The sequence below is a fragment of the Mauremys reevesii genome, linkage group 6 (genome assembly GCF_016161935.1).
Source record: "Mauremys reevesii isolate NIE-2019 linkage group 6, ASM1616193v1, whole genome shotgun sequence".
In the NCBI taxonomy this organism is placed as follows: Eukaryota; Metazoa; Chordata; order Testudines; family Geoemydidae; genus Mauremys; species Mauremys reevesii.
The window spans coordinates 37,055,668-37,081,680 of NC_052628.1; the positions used below are offsets into that span (position 1 = coordinate 37,055,668).

The 26,013-nt window shown below is 43.3% G+C and overlaps 1 long non-coding RNA gene across 1 annotated transcript in view; it reads left to right on the forward strand.

Annotated features, from left to right (window-relative positions):
- LOC120407804 overlaps positions 1-26,013 on the forward strand; it is a 58,302-nt gene that overhangs the window by 29,568 nt on the left and 2,721 nt on the right. The window contains exon 5 of the long non-coding RNA XR_005600263.1: positions 7,170-7,362. This is a non-coding gene — a long non-coding RNA (uncharacterized LOC120407804). The remainder of the gene's footprint in view (positions 1-7,169; positions 7,363-26,013) is intronic.

Genomic DNA, 26,013 nt, shown 5'->3' on the forward strand with positions numbered 1-26,013 from the left:
TTCCAAATAAAAGAAAATTCATTTGAATTTGCACTATTTTCAACTCCTTTTCTTCACCATCCTCTACAATTAATACATGCAAAAAAATCATAAGAATGTGCATAAAATTATATGTTGCAAATATGTTTTTGCCTTTTGTGCAGCCAACTTGAAAACTCTTGGGGTTAGGAATGTTCCTGTCAGAGTGCAGAAAAAAAATTGTGACTTTCATGACAAATCAGCGTGACTAGTGAATTATAAATAAAGAGTAAGCGAAAGCCTTGGCCCATAATTCACAAGTAATACATAGGCTGCAATATGTTCCTATGCATTATTCAGTGAATAATTCCGAATAATGAAAACATTTAAGTCTGTTTGTGGATCTAGTATGAAGGGCTAAATTAAATAAATTGTCCACTGTGAAACATTCACCCAACTCCAGCAAAGAACAGCAGCAGCTGTTTCAAAAGACTTTTAAAACATCTAGCCAGTGTTTAACATGTGTTAGCCATGCATAGATTACTGTTACTATCTGTCAGCTAGTAATTCCCATCCCAAATTATGAAGATGTTGATAAACCACTTGAGCTTCCCTGTGAGGCTACGTCTTCACTACAGAGTTAACACGCGTTATCTACATTTGAGTTAGCTTAGCTCAAGCAAGAGACCGCAGTATGAAATAACACTCCAGCTGCACGGTGATTGTATTAGCAGCTGATGAGTTGTGCTAATTCAAGCAGTGGTTTATACCCCAATAGGTAAGGCAGCTCGCGTAAAGGGATTGTGTGTGTAGATGGGGCTTGGGCTAGAGGCAACACTTAAGTTAACTCTGCAGTTAAAACAAGCCAGAACTGCCCTAGGTGGTATGAAAGCCTGACATACACCTGCTTTATTCTAAACTTTAATACAATAATTCTTTTCCTCTCTCCATGTAGAAATACGCCACCAAAGCTATTTTAGAAGTAAAAAAACAACCCCCCCCCAACCTAAGGCTAAAAATGGGTTATGAGCAATACCTGCTTAGAACTTTTTCTACAAAATGAGGATCCAGAGAAGAGAGGTTAAAGCTCTTAGCTAATCTTGTGAAGTTGCCCTTTGTTTTCACAGACATATTGGAGCCACGAATACCCACGAAAGCTCATGCATCCGACTAAGTGGGTATTCACCCATGAAAGCTCATGCTCCAATATGTCTGTTAGTCTATAAGGTGCCACAGGACTCTCTGCTGCTTTTACAGATCCAGACTACACGGCTGCCCCTCTGATATTTGTTTTCACGGTGATCCTGTCTGACATGATGCAAGGGCTTTGTAAAGCTGCTGAAAAGCAGTTTGACTTTCCCAACTCAGGAACAGTGGTGAAAGGCTTTGGTATAGTCATTAGGTTGGATTCCAGTTTTACCTTGGTATAATTCCATTGACTCCTGGCTGGATGAAAGAGGAGAATCAAATCTAATATGAGAGCATATGTAAAAACCCATCACTGTGGGTCATCAGCCCAGATAGACCCTGGGACATCTAACACCGGCCTTTGCTACTTCAGATGAAACATCAACAACTCCCTTAGCTTGTATCAATAGGAGGCTTGTACCCTATATGTAGACCAGTCATCAGAGAGAGGCTAGCTGGTGCTGTAATTACCATCAAGCCATTTCTAGTGCACTTAAGTCCTGTCATTTTTGGAAGTGACTTGGGTCTAACCTTGCAGTAGGAAATAATAGAGGAATTAGATCTAACTAAGAAAGCTAGATTAGAGTAAAACATTTTGTCCAATGCTTACCATAAAGACTGAAAAACTAGAGTGGTGATTCTTGGTAAACTATGATTAAAAAAAAACAAGGAGTCCTTGTGGCACCTTAGAGACTAACAAATTTATTTGGGCATAAGCTTTCATGGGCTATAACCCACTTCATCAGATGCATCCATCGTGGGTTATAGCCCACAAAAGCTTATGCCCAAATAAATGTGTTAGTCTCTAAGGTGCCACAAGGACTCCTTGTTGTTTTTACTGATACAGGCTAACATGGCTCCCCCTCTGAAACCTCTGGTAAAAAAGTTACATACACTTGCACTGGCTTTCCATTGTTTTCTGAATTTCATCTTCACAGCCAATATGTTGCTGGTACACAATTAAAACCTTCCCTTGGGAGAAATGATAGTAACTAAAAATTGCATCAGTCATTTGTTTAAGACTAATCCAAAAGCAACAGTTGGGTGGAGGAGGAGGAATTTAATATCGACTTACTGTAATTTTCCCAACATTCCACTCCTTAGCTTTAATAGCACTTAAAATACCAGTCACAATTTGTGGTTGTGGAGGGAAGTATGCAGTGTTTGTTGATGATTGAGTGGTTTATTTTAAACGCACCACAGGATAAGAATGTCTTGGGGCTTTGGCAGGTTTTCAATGTTGTACAAGGAATCAGAACAGAAATTGATCTAAAAGATGCTGTAAATGGATTTACAAGTCTTATTGACTAGCATGTTTAGTTGCTGCTTCCACAAAGCTCTGAAGTCAAGATCTGTACTAAAAGGTTTTCATTTCATGCCATTCACATATGCAGTGCACTGCTCCTTAGCATAAACTCAATGATCCCCCGCCCCATATCCCCCCAGAAAAACACAAGAGGCAGGCTGTTGAGGTTTTGTTTTGGTCAAGTTTTGATATTTCAACCCTCTCCTGGTTTGAATATCTGAGTTCTATTTTATCTAAACCACCAAAGCTGAGAGGTTCTGATAAATATTTTTGTTTTAAAGTTTTGTTGTTGCTCTCACTATAGAGTGAGACAAAGCAGAGTGGTTTTATAATTCGTTCTGCACTATCCTGGAATAGTTTGGACCAGGTTGTATTGTACCAGAACCAAAAAAGTTTGGGGAGGATGACGAGTTGGACAAAAATGTTGGGTTTTTGACCATCTCTAGAAAGTATGGCGTTTTTTCTGAAGCTGTGTTGTCACAATATGTGCAGGACAGTATAATTATTAAGTAATCCTTTCAAACTACACTCTAGGGACACAGCTTCAAATCTGAGATCCCACAGCCAACAGGCTCAGTGAAGAAATGTTTTCTCCATAAAATGTATTCTAATTTGGTGGTGTAGAGACATGAACTGAACCTCTGAGGTTTTGGATGGAAACTCCTCTGAGCCAGTACTACCTGTTCAAGGAGCAACATCTGTGTGAAGGGGCCATGATCACTGTAGGGAGAGAAAAGTGGTCTCAGAGAGGCAGTTTGGGGTTTGGAAGAACACACAAGGCTGTTTCTGATTTTAGGGCTCTGAGACTGAAGTTTTATGGGCGATGTGGGCTGGAGCACCACTTTTTCTTCAGTAATGAGGGACAAGGCTGATTCAGGGGTGTTCATTCAGTCGTTCACTGACATCCAGATCAGAGACTGCTGGTAATTGTAGTCCCTTGTGCAGCCATGACAGTAGTACTAGCCTGAAGCAAAGTATGCTGGGACTTAAGGGAACTATATAAACAACAACTCCAGAGGATAAGGGAGAAATCTGGAAGGAGCTAGGGGTTGCGTGGTGTGGGAGGTGTTGTTTGGAAAGTGATGGGAAAATAACTCTCTTTTCCCCCTGTATATTGTTTCCTTGCCAATAATGGTATGCTGTGAGGCAGACACCTCTTTGGAGAATTGAACCAATTTTAAAAACTCGGGTATAAGGCCCCTGGCAGGAGAAGGGTTTCATGGTGTTTTTGGTTTCATTTGGAAAAACTTCATTATTGTCTTTTTGTGTGTGTGCCTCCAACAAGTGCTATTGGGTTACAGTTACCATCCTAAAAGCTATGGGGCAGAGTTCAGGGCTAAGCAGAATTTACCAGTGTACAAACATGTTAATTCATTTCATTCTCTCATAGTACAAAGCACCATAGTCGTATCACAATGAACAGTAAACACAACACACATGAGACATTGGCCAGCAATCTTCTTCCACATTTTGTGGTCTTTACACAGCCTTGAGAAGTGTGCCAGACTCATCCCTCCAGTCAACCACATCATCAAACCACACCATTGGAGCCCATGTCCCTGGGACCAATCCCAGCAACACATGCTTAGGCAATCTTTCTCCACTCATTCAACCCGCATGTCCCACAAACTCAAGTTGTTATCATCTGATCATCTTTATAATATCAGGTATCACTCCTGTTATGCTCTAAATTCAAGCAATTACAGCTCATTTGCAGCAATTGCCTGTGGCATTTCAATTCAAAGGTAGAAAGCATTGTAATGTCCTGTTTCTCTAACATCCATGTCTCTCGTTCTTATAGCAAGATGCTGAAAACAAGAGACAAGCAATTTCATTTTACACTTCATGGTAATATCTTTGCTTCTCCAAATGTAGCTGAGTGTTGGTAGAGTAGTAGTCACAAGTCCAATTCCATGTCAGCAAAGAAATACCTGGGGCTGGCTGGTTTGTCCATCATGTCGTCATCAGCAGCACAGCCCCATTCTGTCTTGTTCCAGTCCAGATCAACATGTTTTTTTCCACAGTAATCATCATTCAAAGCCCAGTCCATCTGGTCTCTCACAAACCAATCATGTCCCACTTATCTGACAAGACCTCATTTTGTATTAGTTGATGGTAACCTACTTTCAAGGTAAATCCATTCCATGTGCTAAGGGAGAACCACCTGCTTGAATAATTTAATTAATTTGGAATCTAGTCACCCCTTCTCAAATGCACTGTTGGAATTACCCACTGCAAAAGAATTGATTTCCCACAAATGCAGCAGCCAATGTGTCGCTTCTACGCTGAAGTGTCACCATGTCATCAAGAGTGATTATGTACAATAATTCTGATGGCATCCATCTCTTCTCCAGCATCCACTGCCACTGTCATCCATGGATGATCATCCACCTTAAGGGATGGGAGGTTGCAAGACTACAATTACTGAAACTTTTAAGGAAATTATGGGTTTGGTCCTGCTTTGAGCAGGGGGTTGGACTAGATGACCTCCTGAGGTCCCTTCCAACCCTGAGATTCTATGATTCTATGAAATTCCATCCACGTTAACTGCAATTGAAACTGTGGACTATACTTGGAAGTCTTAAAATCATCCAGGAATTTAACTTCAATGGACTACTCACATGAAGAGCTGGTGAAAAAATAGGACTTCTTCCCATGGATTTTTTTCTGCAGAGAAAAAATACTATCAAAATTTTTGGTCACATTTCAATTTCATATTGGAAACCTTAAAATAAAATGAAACAAAAATGTGTTGCATTCAGCTTCAAATGTTGCCTGTTTTGCTATTTTTCCCACTGGAAAAAGGGAAGGAATGGGAAAACAAGAGGGAACTCATGTTCCGTATCTTCTTATCATTCAATTAAAAAGTGGGATGTTCCCCCCACTTTCTCACACTTTGTGACTGTTTTTCAACTGGCAAATGATATAAAACAATAATAATAATTAAAAAAAACTAGGGTGGAAAAACTACTATTCCTCAATTTAACTGTTTCCCATATTTTTCCAGTTGAAAATAGTCATATAATATTGGGAAGTATAGAAAAACTTACAACTTCTTAACAAAAATTAAAATAAAAACATTTGATCAAAAGCAAAAATTTTCTGCAAAAATTTTTCAGTTCGACCTTATTTTCTGACAACTAAACTTTTACTTGTAAATTTTTTGACTGGCTCTAGCTCTACTCAGGTGACTAAAGTTAAACACATGTCTAAGTGTCTATAGTCAGACACAGACTAAGGCAGAATCCAGGCCTGCAGTTTGGAGGGGAAGCAGAGGACTCTGAATTGGGGATCATGGAACACTGAAAATCTGTTATCAGCAGTGTGGGCAAATTTAGTTGAAGGTTAGGGAGAAAAAAAATCCTGACAGTGAGCTCTATTCAGCTGTAGAATAGACTTCCAAAGAAAGCAGTAAAAGGCCCATTGCTTGGGACATTTAAACCTAGAACAGACAAAACCCTAGAAAGATATACCATAGAGAACAGTCCTGCAATGGCAGGGGATGAACTGGATGCGCTGTCCTTTTTCACCTCTAACCCTTCTTGAATCTATATGTGTATGTATATAGTACATGTTGGGCTATCTAAGACTTTAGCAGGAAAACGGTTTGCATCAAATTTAGATCCAAAATGTCCCTTTCTGGAGGAGGCAGGATTTCTTAGCATACTTTATTACTTTATTTACCATATTTACATGGGAGCTCAGTAAAACCTTGTGATCAAAAATTGAAAAAGAAGCACTTGGTAGCAGTATGGTAGCTTCAGAAATGATCCCATCAGGGTATTCAGCATCACATGATTTGATTACTTTGAAATCATCTGCTGCTGCAGTACATTACCACAATGTTTAACATTTTTTTTTGCCCCTGGATGCCAAGGGTGAGTACAGGTACTCTATTCTATGGGGCACTTCAATATTGCAGGCACAAAATCCTATACCATGAACTGTAATACATTATAATTCAGATGAGCCAGGTACAATAAAAGAAAAATATCCATGCACATGGGTGGCATCCCCCCCCCGCCAGTCTATCTTGTTCCAAAGCGCTATAATTACAGCAGGCCAGCAGGTAGTTGGATAATGGTGCATTTGGGACATAGCAGTGGCCACTCTATTTTCTTGCATACAGCTCAGTGGTTATTACAGAAGCAGGGTCTCCCTTCAGGCCTTGCTTCACAAGAACAACTTTTTCTGATGCATGTATATGGGGCTTTTATGTTTAAAATGTACCAGATCAGATTATGTTTGTTTCTTTTTTTCCATAAAGTTTTTACTTTTATAATTTCTTTTTGGCCTTTACTGGCCCCTGACGTTTTAGTTTCCACTACAGCTAAGTCAGCTCCCTTTTGTTTTCTGTGCCATTATTTTTCATTTCCCTCAAATTACCATGGGAATATACTTTCCTCTGGTATTTTCAGTGGAACATGGAATGGAATACAGTACACTGCATGCCCTTTTGTCATACTACTTACCATGTCTGTGTGAGTAGGTATGGATTCAGAGTTAATATATACATTTCAGTGGTTAATTATTGACCATGCCACTTTATTCTGATAGAAATCGAATCTGGTCTATTAAGATAACCACTGTGCAACAGCAGAATGGAAAATAATCTGAGCACTGAACAAAGAATTATTAACAATTAAACCTTGAATATATCAATCTCATTACCAGATTCCTTCTGTGTTGGATCCATTATAGTTTGTTTTATTTTCAGTGCATAGGAGAGCTGCTGTGCTGGACCAGCAGAAATCTTACATATAGATATGGAAAATATGGCCTGTGAAATGAAAACGAAAGGAGCTCAAGAATATGAATGACAGCATTACAGCGAGCCACATTTTGAAAGACTTGCATGCAGGCAAATCCAGATATACATACCAGCAAGCAGATGCTCACACAGATAACAGGTGAGTGCTTTCTCTTCAGAGGAACCTTGTAGGCTAGCATAAGGGTATGTGCCCACTTGAATCTGAACAAATGCCAATGCAGGCAGGTGTTTGTAAGTGCAGAAGAAGGTGCATCTAGCAGATAGTACTTATGTATAGAGTTTCATGTGTTTTATATTTTTCCCTGTCCAAAGAGCAACAATATACTTTCATTATGAGATGTCCTTTATTTTAGGCTAAAAGACCCAGCAAGGAAAGAAAGAACACACATAAAATCTCCTTGAGAGAGCAAAGTGTGTTTGATTCACTCTGTAACAGTGGCCATCTTGAATTAACTCGCAGAAATCTTCCTTTTTAAATAAGCTAATGGTCCACTTTGCACTTAAAGGGAAATGGACTGGAAAACTGCCATTGAGTAACCGTAACATAGTTGCATGCATGACACTGAACCCCTGACTAAGATGGGCACAACATAAAATGGCTTTTACTGCCTGTACAGATGAGAGTCCCAGGTGGAAATGATTTGCCATTGATTCAAGCTACGGCTTTGTCGGCTACTGTCCTGCAGAAGAGGCAGCTCTGAGGCAAGACCTACACTACACAGCACAATTTTAGAGGGAGTCGGGAGAGGGAGAGAGTTTAAGAAGAGGTAGAGAAGGCTGAGCAAGTTAGCAGGCAGAAGTACAAGCTGAATGGTTGCATCTATATGAAATGAGGCTGGTGAGGAGAACGGAGTGTCAGACTGTTGCAGGTGGGCTTTAAGAAAGCTTTGACTTGCATATGCAGAGTCACTACCTGATCTATGATGTTAATATGCCCTGTGTGGACATATCCAAGAATTTCTGTGCACCTAGGATGATAGGAGTGCCTCTATTGAAAGTCAGCCCAAGAGTGCAAGGCCCTAGCAGACCCAGGTACAGAAATGTAACTCCTGCCCCCACATAGGATTTAAGTACACAGGGATTTCAGGCTCCTGCAAGTTTGTGCTTTAAAGATAGATGTGTGGCTTGCACACATTTAACTGCTTGTAGACCCCTCGTATCTCCCTATACACAAGTCTCCGTGTGCTCTGAGAATATAGTTGCAACTCTCTCTTCCCCGGGTCACCTGGGCATGGGCATGTGCTCGCCACTTGCCTGGGTGCCTTATGTGCTTGGATAATGGAGATCCTGGGGAGGTCCCACTGGTGGTGGTGGATAGTCTTAATTCCATCCTAGCTAACAGCTACTTTATTGATCATTGTGATGGTGCGAATCGCCAGTGCGGCACCCCTTGATGGATGTCGTGGGGATCAACTCTACTAGCCGGTGCACCCTCTTCTGGTGGCATCTTGCCGCTGTCACTTCTGCTCCAGGGATCCACGTCACTCCCAGGACCGCGGCGTCCTCTTCATGACACAGGCCTCCGGTTATGTCGCATTCTGTGCTCCCACCCTCTTGGGGAGTGTACTGTAGTCTGATGCTCCAGCCACTTCCCTCAGTGGCAACTGATTCCCAATGTCTGGCCGCTTCCTTAGTGGTGGAGGTGGGGAGAGGGAGACACGGGCCTGCCCACTACTCTGGGTCCCGGCCCAGGCACCTTGTAGATGGCTGCCACTTGCTGCATCCCCTCCAATTCCTCTGTAGCTCTCCTTGTGCCACTTCCCTGCAGCCCCAGCACCCTCTTTGCCCTTGCCTCAAGATCTCAGCCTGCAGATCCCTGAAGCCCACCAGGAGCTGCCTTTAGCTCTCTAGGTCTCTGCCTGCAGCACTGCTCTGTCCAAGGTGCTCACTGCCTGCAGCCTGCTAGGAGCCTGGTCTTCTCTCCTCGAGCTCTAGACAGCTGTTGAACCTGCACTGCCCTGCAGCTCTTCTTATATGGGCCTGCCAGGCCCTGATTGGCTGCTCCTCTCAGTTCTTCTCTGATTGGCTGCTTCCTGTGCAGTCTATTAACCCCTTAGAGCCCAGTATGGGGCAGGCACCCCATCACAATCATGCATTTAATAGTGTTGACTAAAGGCCCTGGTCACTAGCCAGTAAAATCCCAGGCATGGTCAGTGGCACTGATATTAAATGATGCATCCTTGGCCTTGGCCTTGTCTCCTCCTGGACACTAGTGCCCTGTACCTATCATATCTTCAGCTGACTGCAGTGTTTGTTCCACGCTTTCAGCCACCCTGTAGCAGACTTTGAAAGGATGTGACTGCTACAGCCGGGTGCCCAAACAAGTGCTTCCAGAACAGGCCACAAAAATCTCCTGACCAAGCTGGCCTGCAACATACCGTCCTAAGACCTACCCTGCAAGCACTTTTATATATCCCCTAAGCCTCACTGTTCCCTACCTCTAGCTTCAGCTTAATGATTTCTTCTTACCAATGAAAGGAACCCAATCTCCCTCCTTTCCTGTATTGCAATGCCAGACAGTATCTATCCTCTCCCGTGGAGCACCTACTGACCTAGGAATGGAGTCAGAGGAGCCTGGTATGAGAAGTGAAACCCCAATTCTCTTTTAAGGCTTCTCACCCTGTTACAAAACTTACTTCAAGGCTGAATTTGGGCCAAGATCTTCAGCAACACGTTTTTTTTAATGGTATTTATTTAAAATATAAAATCTGAGAAGACAGAGGCCTGGAGGTAGATTTCTGGTATTTTTCTCACAGGCATAAGGGATAAAACCAGAAAAATATTTATTATTCTAGATAGTGTATACGCTAAATGTTTCCTGTGAGATGGCTTATGAACTTTGATTACACAGTAAAAATATAAATTCCAAGCTGTGATAATAACCATTATTTCTGTGAGAAAAGTCTGCTTTGAGGAGGAATTGGATGCATATTAATCCAGCAAAAGAAGAAAGGCAACGGCTATGTGAATGTAGTGATGATATGAAACTGGAATGAAAATGAGTGTAAAAATGCAATCAAACATCTAGGCATCTCATGTGCTTTCTTGCTGTTTCTTGACTGTGCTTAGTCATGACATTCTTTTTGTCTGTAATGAGAAATGATTTTTTTTTTTATCCACTGCTTTCTGCTACCAGTGGAAAAACAGGACTGGGCAGTGTTTTCTGCATGTCCCACAGGAGTTAGTGTAACGATTGATCTTAATGGTTTCAGTAATGTCTACAGTAGATTTAGCCAAGGAGGTGGGTGCTGTATAGATCTAAGCTAGAACCGTCTGAACTGTTTCTAGAAAACCTGGAACTACATAAGGTGGTGAATGGAATATTTATAGAGTAGAGATATCTCTGAAATTCCTTTGCCACCTTCTCTGTTCTGCTGCCACCTAGATTGTTCCCTCACCAGGGCCCACCTTAGTGGTTTCTACCCTCATGTTTTATTGTCAGAGGGTGCACCAGAAAGGGGGTCAGCCCCCCCAAATCCCTAGGGTCTTCTGAGCTGTGCGTTGTGTGGGTGGAATCTGTCTGCTACACACACACACATGCAGCACCAAAGAAGGTAAACCTTTCCCTACAGCAGTTGGTTCTGTGCTAGTTAGACCGAATCACACAGACCAATGCTGACCAATTATCAAAGTCCATTGTAAGAGTTAGATCTATGACACAGACCTTTATTGCAATGTGCGTCACTGATTTTGTATGAGCTGTAACTAGTAGGACCATTTTTATTAGTCATAAAACAGAAACCATTCTGGGGGTGAAATACTCTTCCAGGGTGATGATGGCAGTAGTCATTTTTGGGAAAGTTAAAGGGCATGACAGAGCCCACGGAAGCTAGAGAAGAGCACGTATTTCGAGGGCCTTATAGACTTGCTGTCAGAACCCACCCAACCAGGCTACCTGATCAACTTTGTTTATAATGCAAATGTTCATATAAGCACATGGGAGACCTTCCTTTGTGATATATTACACATGCCAGTTTTTCATATTTCAAAGTCACTAGCTGAAGTCCAGATCAGGTCAGTAGTAAAGTGAACTGACTTAAGTGATGACTGTTCAGTGTCCCTATGTGAAAAGTACGGGTAGCCTTAATCTAGTTACAGGTAACCCATATTATAAAATAACCTACCAATGCAACTGATTCATTGACTTTAAGGCCAGAAGGGACCATTATGATCATCTCATCTGAACTCCTCTATAACACAGACCATAGCAGTGCCCTGGATTAATTCCTGTTGGAAATAGAGTATATATGTTAGAACATCCAATCTTGATTGAAATATTTCCAGTGATGAAGAATCCACCACATCTCTGAATTTGTTTTTCAATTTCCAGCTGTGGATCTTGTTATACCTTTGTCTGTATTATCAAATTTCTATTCCCCTTGTAGGTATTTATAGACTGATCCAGTCACCCCTTCACCTGGAAACCTTGGTGGCAGTCTCAGGAAAGAGACCAAGTGATTGAACCACCCTCTCACTTCTAAAGGTAGTCCCTCTGGGATAGGTTGAGCTGCATTGGCAGGGCAGCATGGGGCAACTCCCATTATCCATGCTTGTGCTATGCCTGGCCTAGAACAGTGGACTTCAGTGTTCTTAGCTGTCAGACCAGAACCTTTCATTAGCTCTAAATCATTTGAAAACTTTTTTTAAGAGTGTTCTTTCAAACTCACCACTTGTGTGGCGTCCTTCTCAGTATTTTGGTCTGATATTTACAAGAAATTTTCCTGGAAATTTAGAAATTACCATTACCCTCTGGCTGTTGCAAATGGTCATAAGATTTGTCTTATTACATTTGTTCCTTGGGAGGGGGTGGGGGGGTGGGGAAAGTAGCTGCAGACTGAAGTTTAATAGCATAAGAGGAGAAATCTTTTTAGTGTGTATTAAGGATAAGTCCGCATTTCGCAATGTTGGCAATTGCAAAATCTAGTGCAATGGAACTTCCAAGGGTTCAGAATAGTCCCAAATAAATTGAAATGCTTATAGAAAATCTGTCACAGATTTTTTTAGATCTCCCCTTTTTAGATCTCTTCCTTTCCCCCAATCCCTACCAAAAAAAAATGGCATTCTTCTTTTCTCTTGTCTTCCCAGCCTGCAATAAACCTTCATTTTCCAAGACCACTCCCCCACCAAACCAAAGGTACTATTTGTCTTTCCATCATGTTCTTCCTACAATTTCTAACCTTCATGTTTGGCAGTGCCTCCTATACTTTCATGATCTGTCCCATTATGGATTGAGTAGATCTCACAATAGGTCTGCTAAGCTCTAGTATGTCTTCCCCATTCTATTCAGGTTCATTCTGGGGCTTCTTAGTATGATACCAAAGTGTGGGCTTGAGAGCAAGGAATGCTGGGAGGGGTTAGGAGCTTGTTTAGATGTTCTTATAGAAAAACTCCTGTAGAAATCAGCAGGGTTTTAGAAAAATTAATAAACATCTAAATTTTTAGAATAATTTCTATATCTCCTAAATGATCATAGATAATGTTCTAAAAGATATGTTATAGTTCAAACAGCAATTAATTCAGGGAAGTTGTAAGACTTGCATCATACAAGAGGTCAGACTAAATGATCACAATGGTCCCTTATGAGCTATGGATCATATACAATTATATCCCTGATATAGAATTCTACAGGGTTGGTTTAAAAATACTACAAAAGTCCACCTAATTGTCCTCCTTCAAATCCCTCCTTGAAACCCTTGTGCTGTGGTACCTGCCAAAAGCATGACAGCAGTTAAGCAGCTAGTGTGCAGAGACCAGTGCCTGTCCTGTTGACCAGTACTGCCCCATTGTTTTCTTGTGCTCCATGTCCACCTCTCGTCTCTTGTCTTATACTTAGTTTGTAATCTCCTTGGCACAATTGGGTCCTGGTCCATGACTGGGGCTCATAGGTGCTATAATAATACAAATAATAAAAATAATAGGATGATGTAAGTCTCTATTAACTTCTGTAGGACTTATCCCTAGGGATTAAAATGGGGAGCCCCATCAGCTAAACTTCTAAAAAGACTCCGATTCCATTCACTACAATTTTAAAAATTGAGACTGAGGCAGGTTCTCATTTTCCTGAATCAATTTTCCCATCCCATGTCCAGCTTCAAAATTGTTACCTTCAGGTACTGTTCTGGAAAGGTCCTATAGAATTTAACAGAGACCGCTAACCTTTCCAAAAGGTTTTCTATCCACTTTAATAGAATTTAATAGAAATCTTTAGACTTACGTAGAGTGGTTCAAAAACATATTGAAAGGAGATTGTTCTCCATTAAATTCTATTAGTTTTTAGAATAATTTCTTTAGAATCCTATTGACTTCCTCCCTATTAAATACATGGGACTTTCCTATAAAAGGAGAAATATTTTAGGACTTTAAAAATTCATCAGAGGTGCAAGAATCAACGTAACACAGCTCTGAGGTAACCCAAGTGAACAAAACATAAAGGTTTCAGCTTACCCTGGGAAGAGCTGTATTGGCTTACCTTGGGGTAACTCTTATGAATAAAACTAGCATTTCAAGTCCAAAATGCAACACGGAGTGGTTTAAAATCAGCAGTCTGTTTAATGGAATGCTTTTACTGTAATAATACTTAGCACTTATATGGCACTTTACATCTTCAAAGCACTGTAGACATTAATTAATTAGTCCTCACAACTCCCCTGTGAGGTTGTTAAGAAAGCATTAATATCACCATTTTACAGATGGAGAAACTGAAGACACACAGAATGGATTTTACAGCAGTGTTTCAGGATGGAAGATGATCATAGTTCTTTTCTAATAGATCCCTCTTCAAAATGAAGGGGGATTGTCTAGACTCCTCTTTCCCCCAGACTCAGTTATAAGGAGAGAGAGGCCCAGATCGAAATATCCCTGAGGTCTAGATCCAGTTATGGGTGCAGACTCAAGCCCGTCTCTCATTGCTGTAGTTTGGAAAATGCAATATTTCTTTTCAGAATAACATAATCCACATCATTCTCCTGTACAAGTCCCGCCAAAACAATGGTTGGATGGCATCAAAGACTTAATGGTGATTCACCCCAATTATGTTCAGCAGGAAAGCCCTCTGCCTCCCAGACTAGCTGCCTGAGCCAAGGGAGAGAGAAATGGAGCTCACTACCTGCAGACATATGTCCCTAATGGAAGCTGTCTTAAAGGCACATTCTGAAAACACACACATTCCTATTGTCTGACTAGGAGTCTACCTTCCTAACCTTTGGCCCGAGGCTCAGATCTTTGGCCCCTTTCCACTTCCCAATCACATCCTCCTTTCCAGCAGTGTGAGCACACGGATGAGGCTCCTTTCTCTTGTCTTTCCAGCATCTCCATACACTTGCTACTCTTACCCCTGCACTTGGCTCCCTGTCTCCATGTTTCGCTATGGGGGATGGGTCAAAGTAGGGATAAGGAGATGCCACCTTTTAAGGTTTCTGGGGCGTAGACTACTACATCAAGGCAAACAAAAATAGTAAATAAGGATATAAAGGGTAATTGCATTACTAGCCCTTTCTGTACCCCAGGAGAGCCTGAAGGGTTGCACTGGTGTAAAGGGGCAGGATTTAGCTCAGAGGATATTTTTCCTGGGGAATGAGTGCTGAATAAGGCCCTTGAGGAAAGGATGATTGCCACATTTTAATATCAGAGCAGTTGCATTGTATTTACAATGGTGTAATGGGAAGCTGAAGTTGGCCCTTAGACCACTTTAGACTTAACCTGAGGGGTTTGGCAAAACTTCCATTGGCAGCAGAACTGAGGCAAAGGCTCCTAGCATGGTACCAGTGTCAAGACCCAAATTCCAAGCAAGGATTCCAAGGATTCGGAGGGACTGGTGAGATCAATCCAGGGGAAAATTGATTCTCATTCTTCCTAGTCCTCAATACATATGGCTGTTTTGCCTATTCTACCAATAGTACACAGCTCTCTCTTCTCCAAGAAAGGTAGTTCCTCATTTGGGTAAATTGTTGTTTCCATTTTTCCATTTTGTCTTTCCCAATGTCCATCTAATCCAATGATTTCAGTGCAAATATTTTTACCCAGGATGTCATTGCTAGTTTATAGTGTTTTCATATGCTTTGATCTATGCTGCCACTTATCTGGCACTACATCAAGTTGTATGTAATGGAGTGCAATGAGGTGGAAAGAACTAGGGGCCAGAAATTCTTCCTGGAAGGTTAATACAACACACCCATGAACTGTGCCATCCTGAGTAGTGGGTGGAAGAGGAATGCATGGAAAACCCCATTAGGTCAATGGAAAAGTATCCTGGAAAATGAAAAAATGCAAAGTACCTTATATATCAGAAATGTGCTGTACATTCTAACCTGAAATAAGGTGGTGTTTAATACAGGCAAATTATCAAAGTAACAGAGGGCGGGTGTTGTATTACTTTTCTCCAGGTCTTTCTTCTCCTGCCTGCCAGCCCCAGCCCCTATTATGTTCTACACCCCTGTTGCATCCTGTTGTTTAGTTTTAAACGCTTTGGGTCAGGCACTGTCTTTCTTATTTGTACAGCATCCAGTACAATGGGTAGGTGACCACCCATCACGAATTGGGTAGGAGAATCCCAAAATGCAGAGTTCAAGTCCCACTACCAGGCTGAATGACTCTGGGACAGCATTTGTCCCAGATCCCCTGTAGCAGCGTGCCTGCCCAAGGCCCAGGGGTGGCACCAGCATCTTCCTGGCAGGGGGCACTGAGGTGGGCCTTAGCCACACCTCGTCATGATAATCAGCCTAGATGACTATTCACTGATTCTGATATTAGAATGGCTTTCATTTTTCTTCTCTTTGTCTCAAACCATCTGATTTCTTGTCCAGGGAAGTTAACGAGGCCTGGTTAACTCAAACTTCTGGATGACAATGGAAAAAAAGTTTAAAAAAAAATAAAAAAACAGCTGTCTTTCCATCATTTGAGTAGAAGCACACATGCAGAAAGACCTTCCTGGCTCTTGGTTTTCTTTTTTAAAAATCACTATGTGACTACTCCAGTTGGGGGTTTTAAATACTACAATAAAAATGAAACCAAGTATGGAGGCCATCAAAGCCCAAGCTAACAAGTGGAAAGGAATGGCATACACTCCAAGAGTGGTTACATACCCCCACACCAGGCTTTCTGCCTTCAATACAACTTCTTTTAAAAAAGAAAGCTAATCGATTTCCAGCATATCCTGAAATGGCTTCTGGTATTGTGGATGCAAGTAGACCTTTTGGATAAACTATCAATAAAGTTACATCCTGCCCAGAAAAAAGTATGCATTATTTGTATGGATAATTTTTTTCTCCTATTGTATTTAAAACTGGCCATTGCAAAACAATGTTCATGAGATTCCCTGGAGATCCAAACAGCTGCTTGGTTCACCTGTGTTCCTGACCCTTTCTAGTCTCTATTTGCTAATGTTTATGCAGAAGGGTTTTCATTCCCAGTAGTGTTTGGGGAAATGGCGACTCTGAACATCTGTACTCACATGTGAAGAAGGTATTGGCATACAAACAAGACAATCATTATTCTCTTGTTTAAAAAGTTTCAGTCAGGAAGCAGAAACAATCCCATGTGATATTGTGTAGGTGACCAATCGGATATCGTGAACAGTGAATAGACAAAGTGAGGTTTCCGAACAACCCAGAAACTGATATAACTGTTTAACAAACTGATTTAACAAAGAAATAAGTACAAAAATTATTTAAAATCAAGGCCCCAATGGACTGGCCAAAATCTGTTCATGAATGTTTCACAAACAGAAAACAAGACTACATTTATCAGGTAATTTATTCACACAACTAATTTGATCAGTTCTATTAATAACAGAAATAAAACACTCCCTTTGCAGTTCATTTCTGGGTAAGTGTTGCACTTCTTAAGTGGGTATAACCACTTTTCTCTTGGCTTCATGTTTTTATAACACCACCTAGGGCAGGCCTGCACAACTCGTAAAGTGGTGAGGGCCACATTCCTCCAAAGAAAACAGCTGAGGGCCGAAACCTCCAGCAGAAACACCCCGCCCCAGGGCCACCCAGCCCTGCGGAAACAAACCCTCCCTCCCCAGTGCCGCCCCACCAAAACAGCTGTGGGCCAAAAAGGAAGGTTGGGGGTGGGGAGGTGATACTTTATTTTAAATCAACCAGGGGCTCCCAGCTGAAGAGGTGGCTGGGAGCCCTCAGGGGCAAATTAAAGGGCCTGGGGCTCCGGCGGCTGGGGGAACCCGGCAGGGCCAGCTCTAGGTTTTTTGCTGCCCCAAGCAAAAAAAAATTTGGCTGCCCCCCGTCCCAGCCCTGGGCTCCCCCCTGTACCCCTCCCTGCTGCCCCAGTCCTTGGCTCTCCCCCCACCCACACCCCCTGCTGCCCCAGCGCTGGGCTTCCCCATTTCCTCCCCACCAGTGCCCTCCCCCCACCCCGCTGCTGCCCCAGCCCTGGGCTCCCCACCACCAGTGCCCCCCCCCCTCCTGCCACCCCAGCCTGGGTCACTGGTAACTCGCTCCTAGGGTGAGTCATTCAGCAGGAATTTTGGATGTGCACAAAACACAGACAGGATTGGTTCCCATATGGTTACAGAGCTGCAGTAAAGTGGAACAATTTTCAGCTTGTGTGATTGGAGGATATCTGGATGCATATTATAAGATTGTCCTCCATAAATGAGGAAAAGTTGAGGTGCCTTTATTATTCTTTTGTTCCACTCTTTCTTTCTATGGAGAATTTGCCAATGCAATATCACTGTCTTCCTTTTAAACAAACAAAAAGGCAATGGCTGTTGAAAATAGCAATTCCAGTCCTACTAAGCATTTCTTGCTCAATTTTATCTTACTTTTGCTACAGCAAATTACAGTGGATCAGTATATTTGATTTGGGAGAAATGAAGTAACAGCTGCCCAAACTGAGCTTGAGCACTCCTGAATTTTGAGGTGTTCAAATCTGGAAGGGAGGTGCTGGGGGTGGGAAAGGGCTGTGGGCTCCACGGGGGAACATGGCAGCAACATGTCTGGAGCTGCATGGAGCCAGACACGCTGGTCTGAGTGGCATGGTAAGGGGGCTGGGAGTGGGAGAAGGGGTTGGGGGTTCCGGGGGGCAGTCAAGGGACGGAGTAGGGGTTGGATGGGGAGGAGGTTGGGGGCAGTCAGGGGACAGGCAGCAGTTGGATAGGCATGGGAGTCTCAGGGGTTCATCAGGGGACAGGTAGGGGTGAGGTCCTGAGGGGAAGTTGGGGATCTCAGGAGGGGGCAGGTGGGGACAAGGAGAAGGGAGGCGTAGATAGGGGCTGGGGTCCCAAGGGGCAGTTAGGGGCAGGGGTCTCGGGAGGGGGCAATCGGGGGACAAGGAGCAGCAGCATTTAGATAGGGGGTGGGGTCCTGGGAGAGGGGTATCAGGGGACAAGGACCAGCAGTGTTAGATAGGGGGTGGAGGTCCTCGGGGGCAGTTGGGGCAGGGGTCCGTGGAGGGGGCAATCAGCGGCCGCGGGCGGGGATTCAAAGGGCTCTGGGCTGCCCTCCACTGCGGGCAGCTCAGAGCCCTTTGATTCCCTGCCGTGGCTGGGATTTAAAGGGCTCTGGGCTCCCTGTGGCTGTAGGCAACCCAGAGCCCTTTGATTCCCCGCCGCCGCTGCGGGCAGCGCAAAGCCCTTTGATTCCCTGCCGCGGCTGGGATTCAAAGGGCTCTGGGCTGCCCACAGAGCACCGTGTGCTGCACAGTGAGGCTCCGCGGGCCGCATGTATGTTGTGCAGGCCTGACCTAGGGCCTGCACTATTCAGAAATATGAATCCTTCCTATCTTATTACCTAATCAGGAAATACATGAAAACAAGGTATAAGAGGTGATTGTTGGTGCACTTTATTTATTTTACCCTGTTGTAATCTGGAAATTTTGTGCAGTTTTATAAATATAGTGTTAGCAGCATATTATAGTGATAAATGGTACAAATGTAGTTTTCCAATATATGGTATTCTATTAGGAACTCTACATTGTTAATGGTATACACATTCTATTTATTGTGTAGGTGATAGTTACTACTTACCAATTCTATTAAATACAGTGTGTGCCACAATTAGTGTTTAAGTCATTGAGCCAAACACTATTTATTGACTTAAGTGGCGTCGCATCAGGGAATAATTCGGCTCATTGTTTTAAGCTTCTAGAATACAGATGGGACTGACATTACAATGTACGTTTGCAGTAGGCCTCTCTATTAGATATCAGCATAATTCAGTTTTTCAAAGAGATATCACATGTGAATTTAGTGCTGATAAACAGGACCAGACTGGACTCTGAAGATTGAAATCCTCTGATTATCTACGGAACTGTAGAGTGGAAGCCCGTAGCCATTATCACATATCAACAAAAATATCCACCCATTCTAAGTTTAAAAACATCTCTGAATCTATTTCTAACTGCATTGCCCCATGCACACACGCTCAGCCAGGTATACCAACCTCTAAATCCATTCATTTTTTCCCATTCCCCTCTCTGTTTCTTTCCATGGCACTCCCATATGCATGGAACTCTCCCCTAAGCCTGATTCACTAAGATACCACCATCGCAGCATTTTAATCCCTCATTAATACTCCTTTCCTCCGCAACGGCCACAAGAAGTGACTCAAAACAGATATTTAAAGAGCAACAAAGAGTCCTATGGCTCCTTATAGACAAACAAATGTATCGGAGCATAAGCTTTTGTCTGACGAAGTGGGTATTCACCCACAAAAGCTTATGCTCCAATACATTTGTTAGTCTATAAGGTGCCACAGGACTCTTAGTCTGGATCTGTAAAAAGCAACAAACATGGCTACCGCTCTGTTACAAAACAGATATTAACACTCAACAAAATAACTCTGATCTTCCTTCCTCCCGACTTCTATGTTCAGGGTTCCATTGCTGTCTACATCCTGTAAGATCTGTAGGGCCGGGATTTTCTTTATTTTGTGTCCTGAGCAGGGCTAAGCACATTGCTGGTGCTTTATTATCACAACTATTTGTTGTTGTATTGCAGCAGTGTCTAGAGGCCCCCGTCAAGGCCCCTTTGTGGTAGGTACTGCAAAAACACTTACCAAAAAATCAGTCTTTGTCTCAAGGACCTTATGATCCAATTTAAGATGAGAGGGTAGTAATAATATAGAATAATAATAGAATCTTCCTCTGGGTCTGTCCATGTGACTGTCCAGGTTTCAAGCCTGTATTGTGATCCATGTGGGACCAGAATTCTAGCTGCACAGATCACAATGCAGGACAGGGACCTTTAGTTATTGCATCTCTTTCTCTGTAATTTGTAGACCATTGAGTACACTGTTGGCACTTAAACAGTAACCTTGCCTTACATAGCCCCGCCAACCAGGCTCAGCTGTAATTTGGAGGGAGCACCTCCAAAGGAGACATGATGGTTCAGTCTCAGTGTCCATTCCATTTTTGGCCTCTTTTTTTTCTGAAACTGCAAATTGTGAGGTGATGGTAGTCTCTGTGGTGTAGGTCCTTGCCCACTGGGAACTGGACTGAGACCACCAAACCTCTTTCACAGAGGCCACCTCAATCCAATGTGTAAATTACACTAAAAACATGGAAAATAAAAGTAGATGTTCCCCACAATCCTTGCATGCAAAGGATATAGAGAAGAATTCAATACACTCTCATACATGCCCACTCCTTTTGGTTTGAGCTCAACAGGGGTGTGTGAGGCCTGGGGCCTGGTGGAGGGCCCCAGTTTTTGGTGCCACATGATCTAGATGATGATGATGGTGCTCTGTTGACCTGTGCTTAGCTACAGAAGAGTCTGAGCATGCTGCTGTGAAGAAGGTGAGTCACCGCTGACTGTATAGGGAATTAATGTGCCAGGGTTGAGCTGACAGGAGAGCCGAGCAGCTCACCTAACAGTGGGAGCAAGCAACCTCTTCAGGAAGAGCACATGCTCCCTCTTGCTCCTCACTCTCCTGCTTTCCTTTCCCCTCATTGCTCCCTGGTGTCTTATCTACTGTGGTGCCAGGGCAGGCAACCTAGTTTCTTCAATTCATAGAGGAACTGATGTCATTCTCATGCTGCACTGCATGTATGAGCTGCAGGCCTATGTCCCAGCAGCAGGACTATGCCTTAACCCTGGAAGCAGATTTCAGTACACTGGGTGCTCATTCAATGTGCATTGGAGAACAGAGACTAAATGAGCAGAAAACTATCTACCTTCTAGTCAAGACGAGGACCCAGCAGGAGCTAATTGCTGGCAAGCGATCTTGAGTACAGACACAGAGGGAGGGTGGAAAGGGGGGTTGCTGGCAGTACAGAGATGTGAAGGGTAAGTCACAGCAAATACATGAAAGGCCTCCCAGGTAAGTCCCTTTGGAGTGTAAACCTATCTGTTTCATTAACAGAGTGAAGCTGAATGCAGGTTAAGTGGAACTTAATTAACGCCTGTGCACTGCTCTGTCCATATGGATGCATTGCTTCCAGCCCAACTCCTCACATCGTTGTTCTCCTGGTATCCCCTCAATACTAGTCCAGGGACCATGGGACCTCTGACTGCAGTTCCACTGATCATGCTCCATCTTCCCTACTTTATGAACATTTTAATGTAAACATTAAAAACCAATAGCTGAAGCCCAGGCCACCACCCTGTGTGCCTTTGCCCAGGAGTTGCTAACACATAGCTGAATGGGAGTATTGTCTTCACCACAGACTAAGCTGGTCACATAGGCTTTGAGATTGTTTGGTCTCTTTTGAACAGGTGACCACACCAGGAGTGACCTCTCTCTATCACCTGTCTCTGAGTCGAGCAAACTATCTCTGTGTGAAGTCTCCTTCTTTCCTGTGGGGTTGGCATCTAGATGGCTCTCTGGCTCTCCATTACGATGATCACTGTATCTCTGAAGGCTTGTGGTCTGATTGCAGTATTACTGGGTGGCCATACAACCATTGGAATCGCCCCACTCCACATACCACAGCCAGAAGCTCTTTTTCTGTTTGGGTGTTTGGGTGTACTCCTGGTCAGGCACTGACAAGGACTCTGCTGGCATAAACAACCAGCTGCTCTTGCACACCCAATCCTTTCTCCGATGCATCATACTGGAGTGTCAGTGGCTGTCTTGGCTGGTAGTACTGCAGGGCCGGGGTATCCATTATCATCTGTTTCAGTGTGTCAAGTGTTTGCTGTTGGGAAGCTGCCCAGTCCCACTCAAGATCCTGCCTTGTGAGCTGACATATGGGTTCTGCTACAGCAGCCAGGTGTGGACAGAACTTGGAAAGAAAAATTTTCATTCATATAATGCTCTGTACCCCTGTCACATCCAGAGCTGGCATGTCACCAACTGCTCTGATTTTGTTGGGATCTGATTTCAGTTCCTCTGCTGTAAGAACATGTCTAACATATGGTCACCTTATGCTGTTTGAGTCTCATTTTTCTGGGTTGTTCTTGTTCCTGCATTGGTTTAGAAAAGCTTGTCATTTTCTGTCATGGTCTTGTTCAACTTCTGAGTCATTGCTCCCTTCCCCCACACTGAAAGTATCATCTGCAATTGTTTTGCACCCCATGCCGCCCTTTCAGCACTTGGGTGAGTCTTCTTTGGTGCTGGGCTTGTGCCCATTGGCATGCACAGCCACCTGTAGCAACCAAATGATGTTGCAAAGGTTGTTAGCATGCTGGACTCTTCAGGCTTATGTGCGAGAACTTGTTTTTCACATAGACTCATAGACTTTAAGGTAAGAAGGGACCATTATGATCATCTGGTCTGACCTCCTGCACAATGCAGGCCACAGAATCTCACCCACCCACTCCTGTAACAAACCCCTAACCTATGTCTGAGTTATTGAAGTCCTCAAATTGTGGTTTGAAGACCTCAAGCTGCAGAGAATCCTCCAGCAAGTGACCCGTGCCCCATGCTGCAGAGGAAGGCGAAAAACCTCCGGAGCCTCTGCCAATCTGCCCTGGAGGAAAATTCCTTCCCAACTCCAAATATGGCGATCAGTCACATCAATGACCATAAAGCTTCAGGCTTTGAAAAGTTGTGGCAAGATGTCATCAATTGTGGGCAGTGGATGTGGGCATGTTTGCAATGATTGATTCAGTGACTTTAGGTCTAGGCAGATACATAATTTGCCTGATAGCATGTTGGTGATAGTAAAGAAGCCACTAATCCAGGCTGTACTGGCCTCTACAGGTGCTATGATATTCCTGCGCTGCAGACTTTTGAGCTCCTCGCATACAGGATTATGTAGGGCCACTGGAATTTTCTATCATGGTAAGCACATAGGTTCCACTGCGGGTCTACTTCCAGTTGCAGCTTTCCTTTGAGGCACGTTACCTTTGAAAACTTCCCCAAACACGCTTAAAATTGTCTCCCTTGTTCATGAGAATCCTATTGCTTCCTGCACTGCAGCTATAGAATTCTGATGCTGCACCCTGCTCAGATCCCTGGCTTGTACTGTATGGCTGTAATCCTCCAGAGGGGTCTGTGGTGCTTACCATCCTCCGTCACAAAATTTACTGGGTAGTGACTGTTATTTTTCAGGTTAGTTAATATAAGGTCACATTGTCCTATGGGCTGCATTATGGTCTCATTGTATGTTATTAGATCATGACTGCTCTTTGTAATGGATATGTTTGAGTCCAATTCAGCCCAAGGAGTCACATTGCAGGAGGTCTCACTATCCAGCTGAAATCGCTCATGGCATTTCACTATTACCATTATTGAATGCAGATGCTGGTATTGTCCCTTGTTGCTTTCCTGTCCTGATAGCCTGAACCTGATATGCTCTTGGACTCAAGGAGAGAGTCGTGATGACATCACCACACTTTGATGCGTCATCCCTAACTTGTACAAGCCTGACTGAATCTTTGAGAGCTTCTTTTGCTTTTGCATGCACAGTTAAAATGGTTCAACATGCTACATTCCTTGTAGTGCTGTCCTAGTGCAGGGCACTTGTCCTTTACCTGCTCATGTTGACTCCCACAGTAAATGCATCTCACTCTGGGTATGGAACCCTGGTCACTTGCTCTCCTTTGCTGTTGTTTCACTGCATGTAATTCTGGGGGGCTTGGCCTCCTAGGGCTTGCACCCTTTCTCTTGAGGCTTCTGCTGCATGCCACAAATCTAAGCATCTAACATGAGAGCGCCTTCCTGGAGCACCTGCAGCTGGTGATCCCAAGTGCTGCAAACTATCCTGTTCCAAATTAGAGGGTTTGTCAAGTCACTGCATATAGCAGCCAGTGCATGTAAAGCAGTAATATAGGGTCCATCCCTCTCCCATTTGGACTGGTCTCCAGTGGAAAAACCTGTGTCACTCTACAGTTTCATTCTGCTTTGCGGAGCAATAGGTCCCCAGGCTCCTAGGACTGCTGTGAGATGTGAGGCAGTGCTGAGCTTCAGCATGGTGCAGACCTCTCTGCCTTGTTCCCCAATAGGGTAAAATAACAGTTTTACTTTCCTGCTATTGTCCTCCTCCATGGCCAGATCTGCGAACAGCTCGAACTCCTCCATCCACCACATCCATCACTGGGCTAGATTTGTGTTTGCAAAATCCAGGGCTGTGGGGGGCTTCAGACTGAATTCCATGGCTCACGTTGACAGCTGCTGCACTGCAGAGAACTCACCGTTCAGTTGTGACCACCCTGTTTCATTAGCAAAGAGAGGAGCTGAATGCCGGTTAAGATGAACACATGGAACTTTATTAAACACAGTGCACCGCTCTGTCCATGTGGCTGAGTTGCTTCCAGTCTGACTCCTCGTATCCCTGTTTTCCTGGTGTCTCTTCAATAACAGTTTCGCCAGGGAAGATGGGCCTCTGACTCCAGTTCCACTGATCTTGATACAATATCTGCATTGGGTGTGAGCTCTGAGAACATGCTGTCTGGTTTGGCATGGGCTGTGGTTGTCCTGTGATCTCTTCCATGTACCCAGTTAAGCCAAACAGTGTTTTTGCTAGGGTGTTATCACAACTACACACCCTCATCCACAATCAGTCTCTATGGATTACTCCCCCCCCAACTACCCCCACACCCCACTGATAGCAAATATGTGATCCCATGTGTTTACTGAGGTCAACAGAGCAAGTGGCAAAGTGGTCATAGTATCTGCCAAGACGTAGTTCATTGATTATGGTATACAAATTGGGTCTGCTCGCCACTTCATTCTTTAGAATGGGGGAAAGGACAGACTCTCAAAGATATTTAGGTACCTAACTCCCATCGTAGATACCTAAATACTTTGAGGATCTGGGCCAAAATAAATCTGCTTTTGTGGTTGATTCAATATGCTGACTAGCTGATAGAAGAAAGACCTTTCTGACTAGCAAAAATTGTAGAGCTGTCGCTAGCCCTGCAAAATAAAAAGATGGATCTTCATGTTCAGCTAGTGAGGCTTATTAATTAGGGGATGGAGCAAGGGGAATGTGTAGAAGTTTGGTATCTTAGTTCTTGAAGGTACCAGGGTTTCTCCGGAGTCTTTAGTGACTGCTGCTCAGTTTTTTTATCTTCTGGAAGCTCAGTAAAATATCGTATTAAATTCCAGACTTGACATGTATTGCACTGAAGAAGCAGCTGATAATTTTGAGGGAACCTTTGTGTTAACTGCTGTGTACTGTGGAGACTTAATATAAAGAAATGTATTCAAGAACTCGATTTGCTATACTGGCAATGGGAATTTGGAGTGTCGCTGAAATGAGCTGCCTCTGATTTATTTATCTCTTAATTGTATTAACGTGTATAAATCATCTGTTAAATATAAAACAAAAAAAGGGAAGTGATCTCTGTGTCAGCATTAGGCTCATCTGACCCATGAAAATCACTGAAACATTTGACACTGAAACGCCTGTATTTTAGGTTGACATATATACATTTAATATAAGG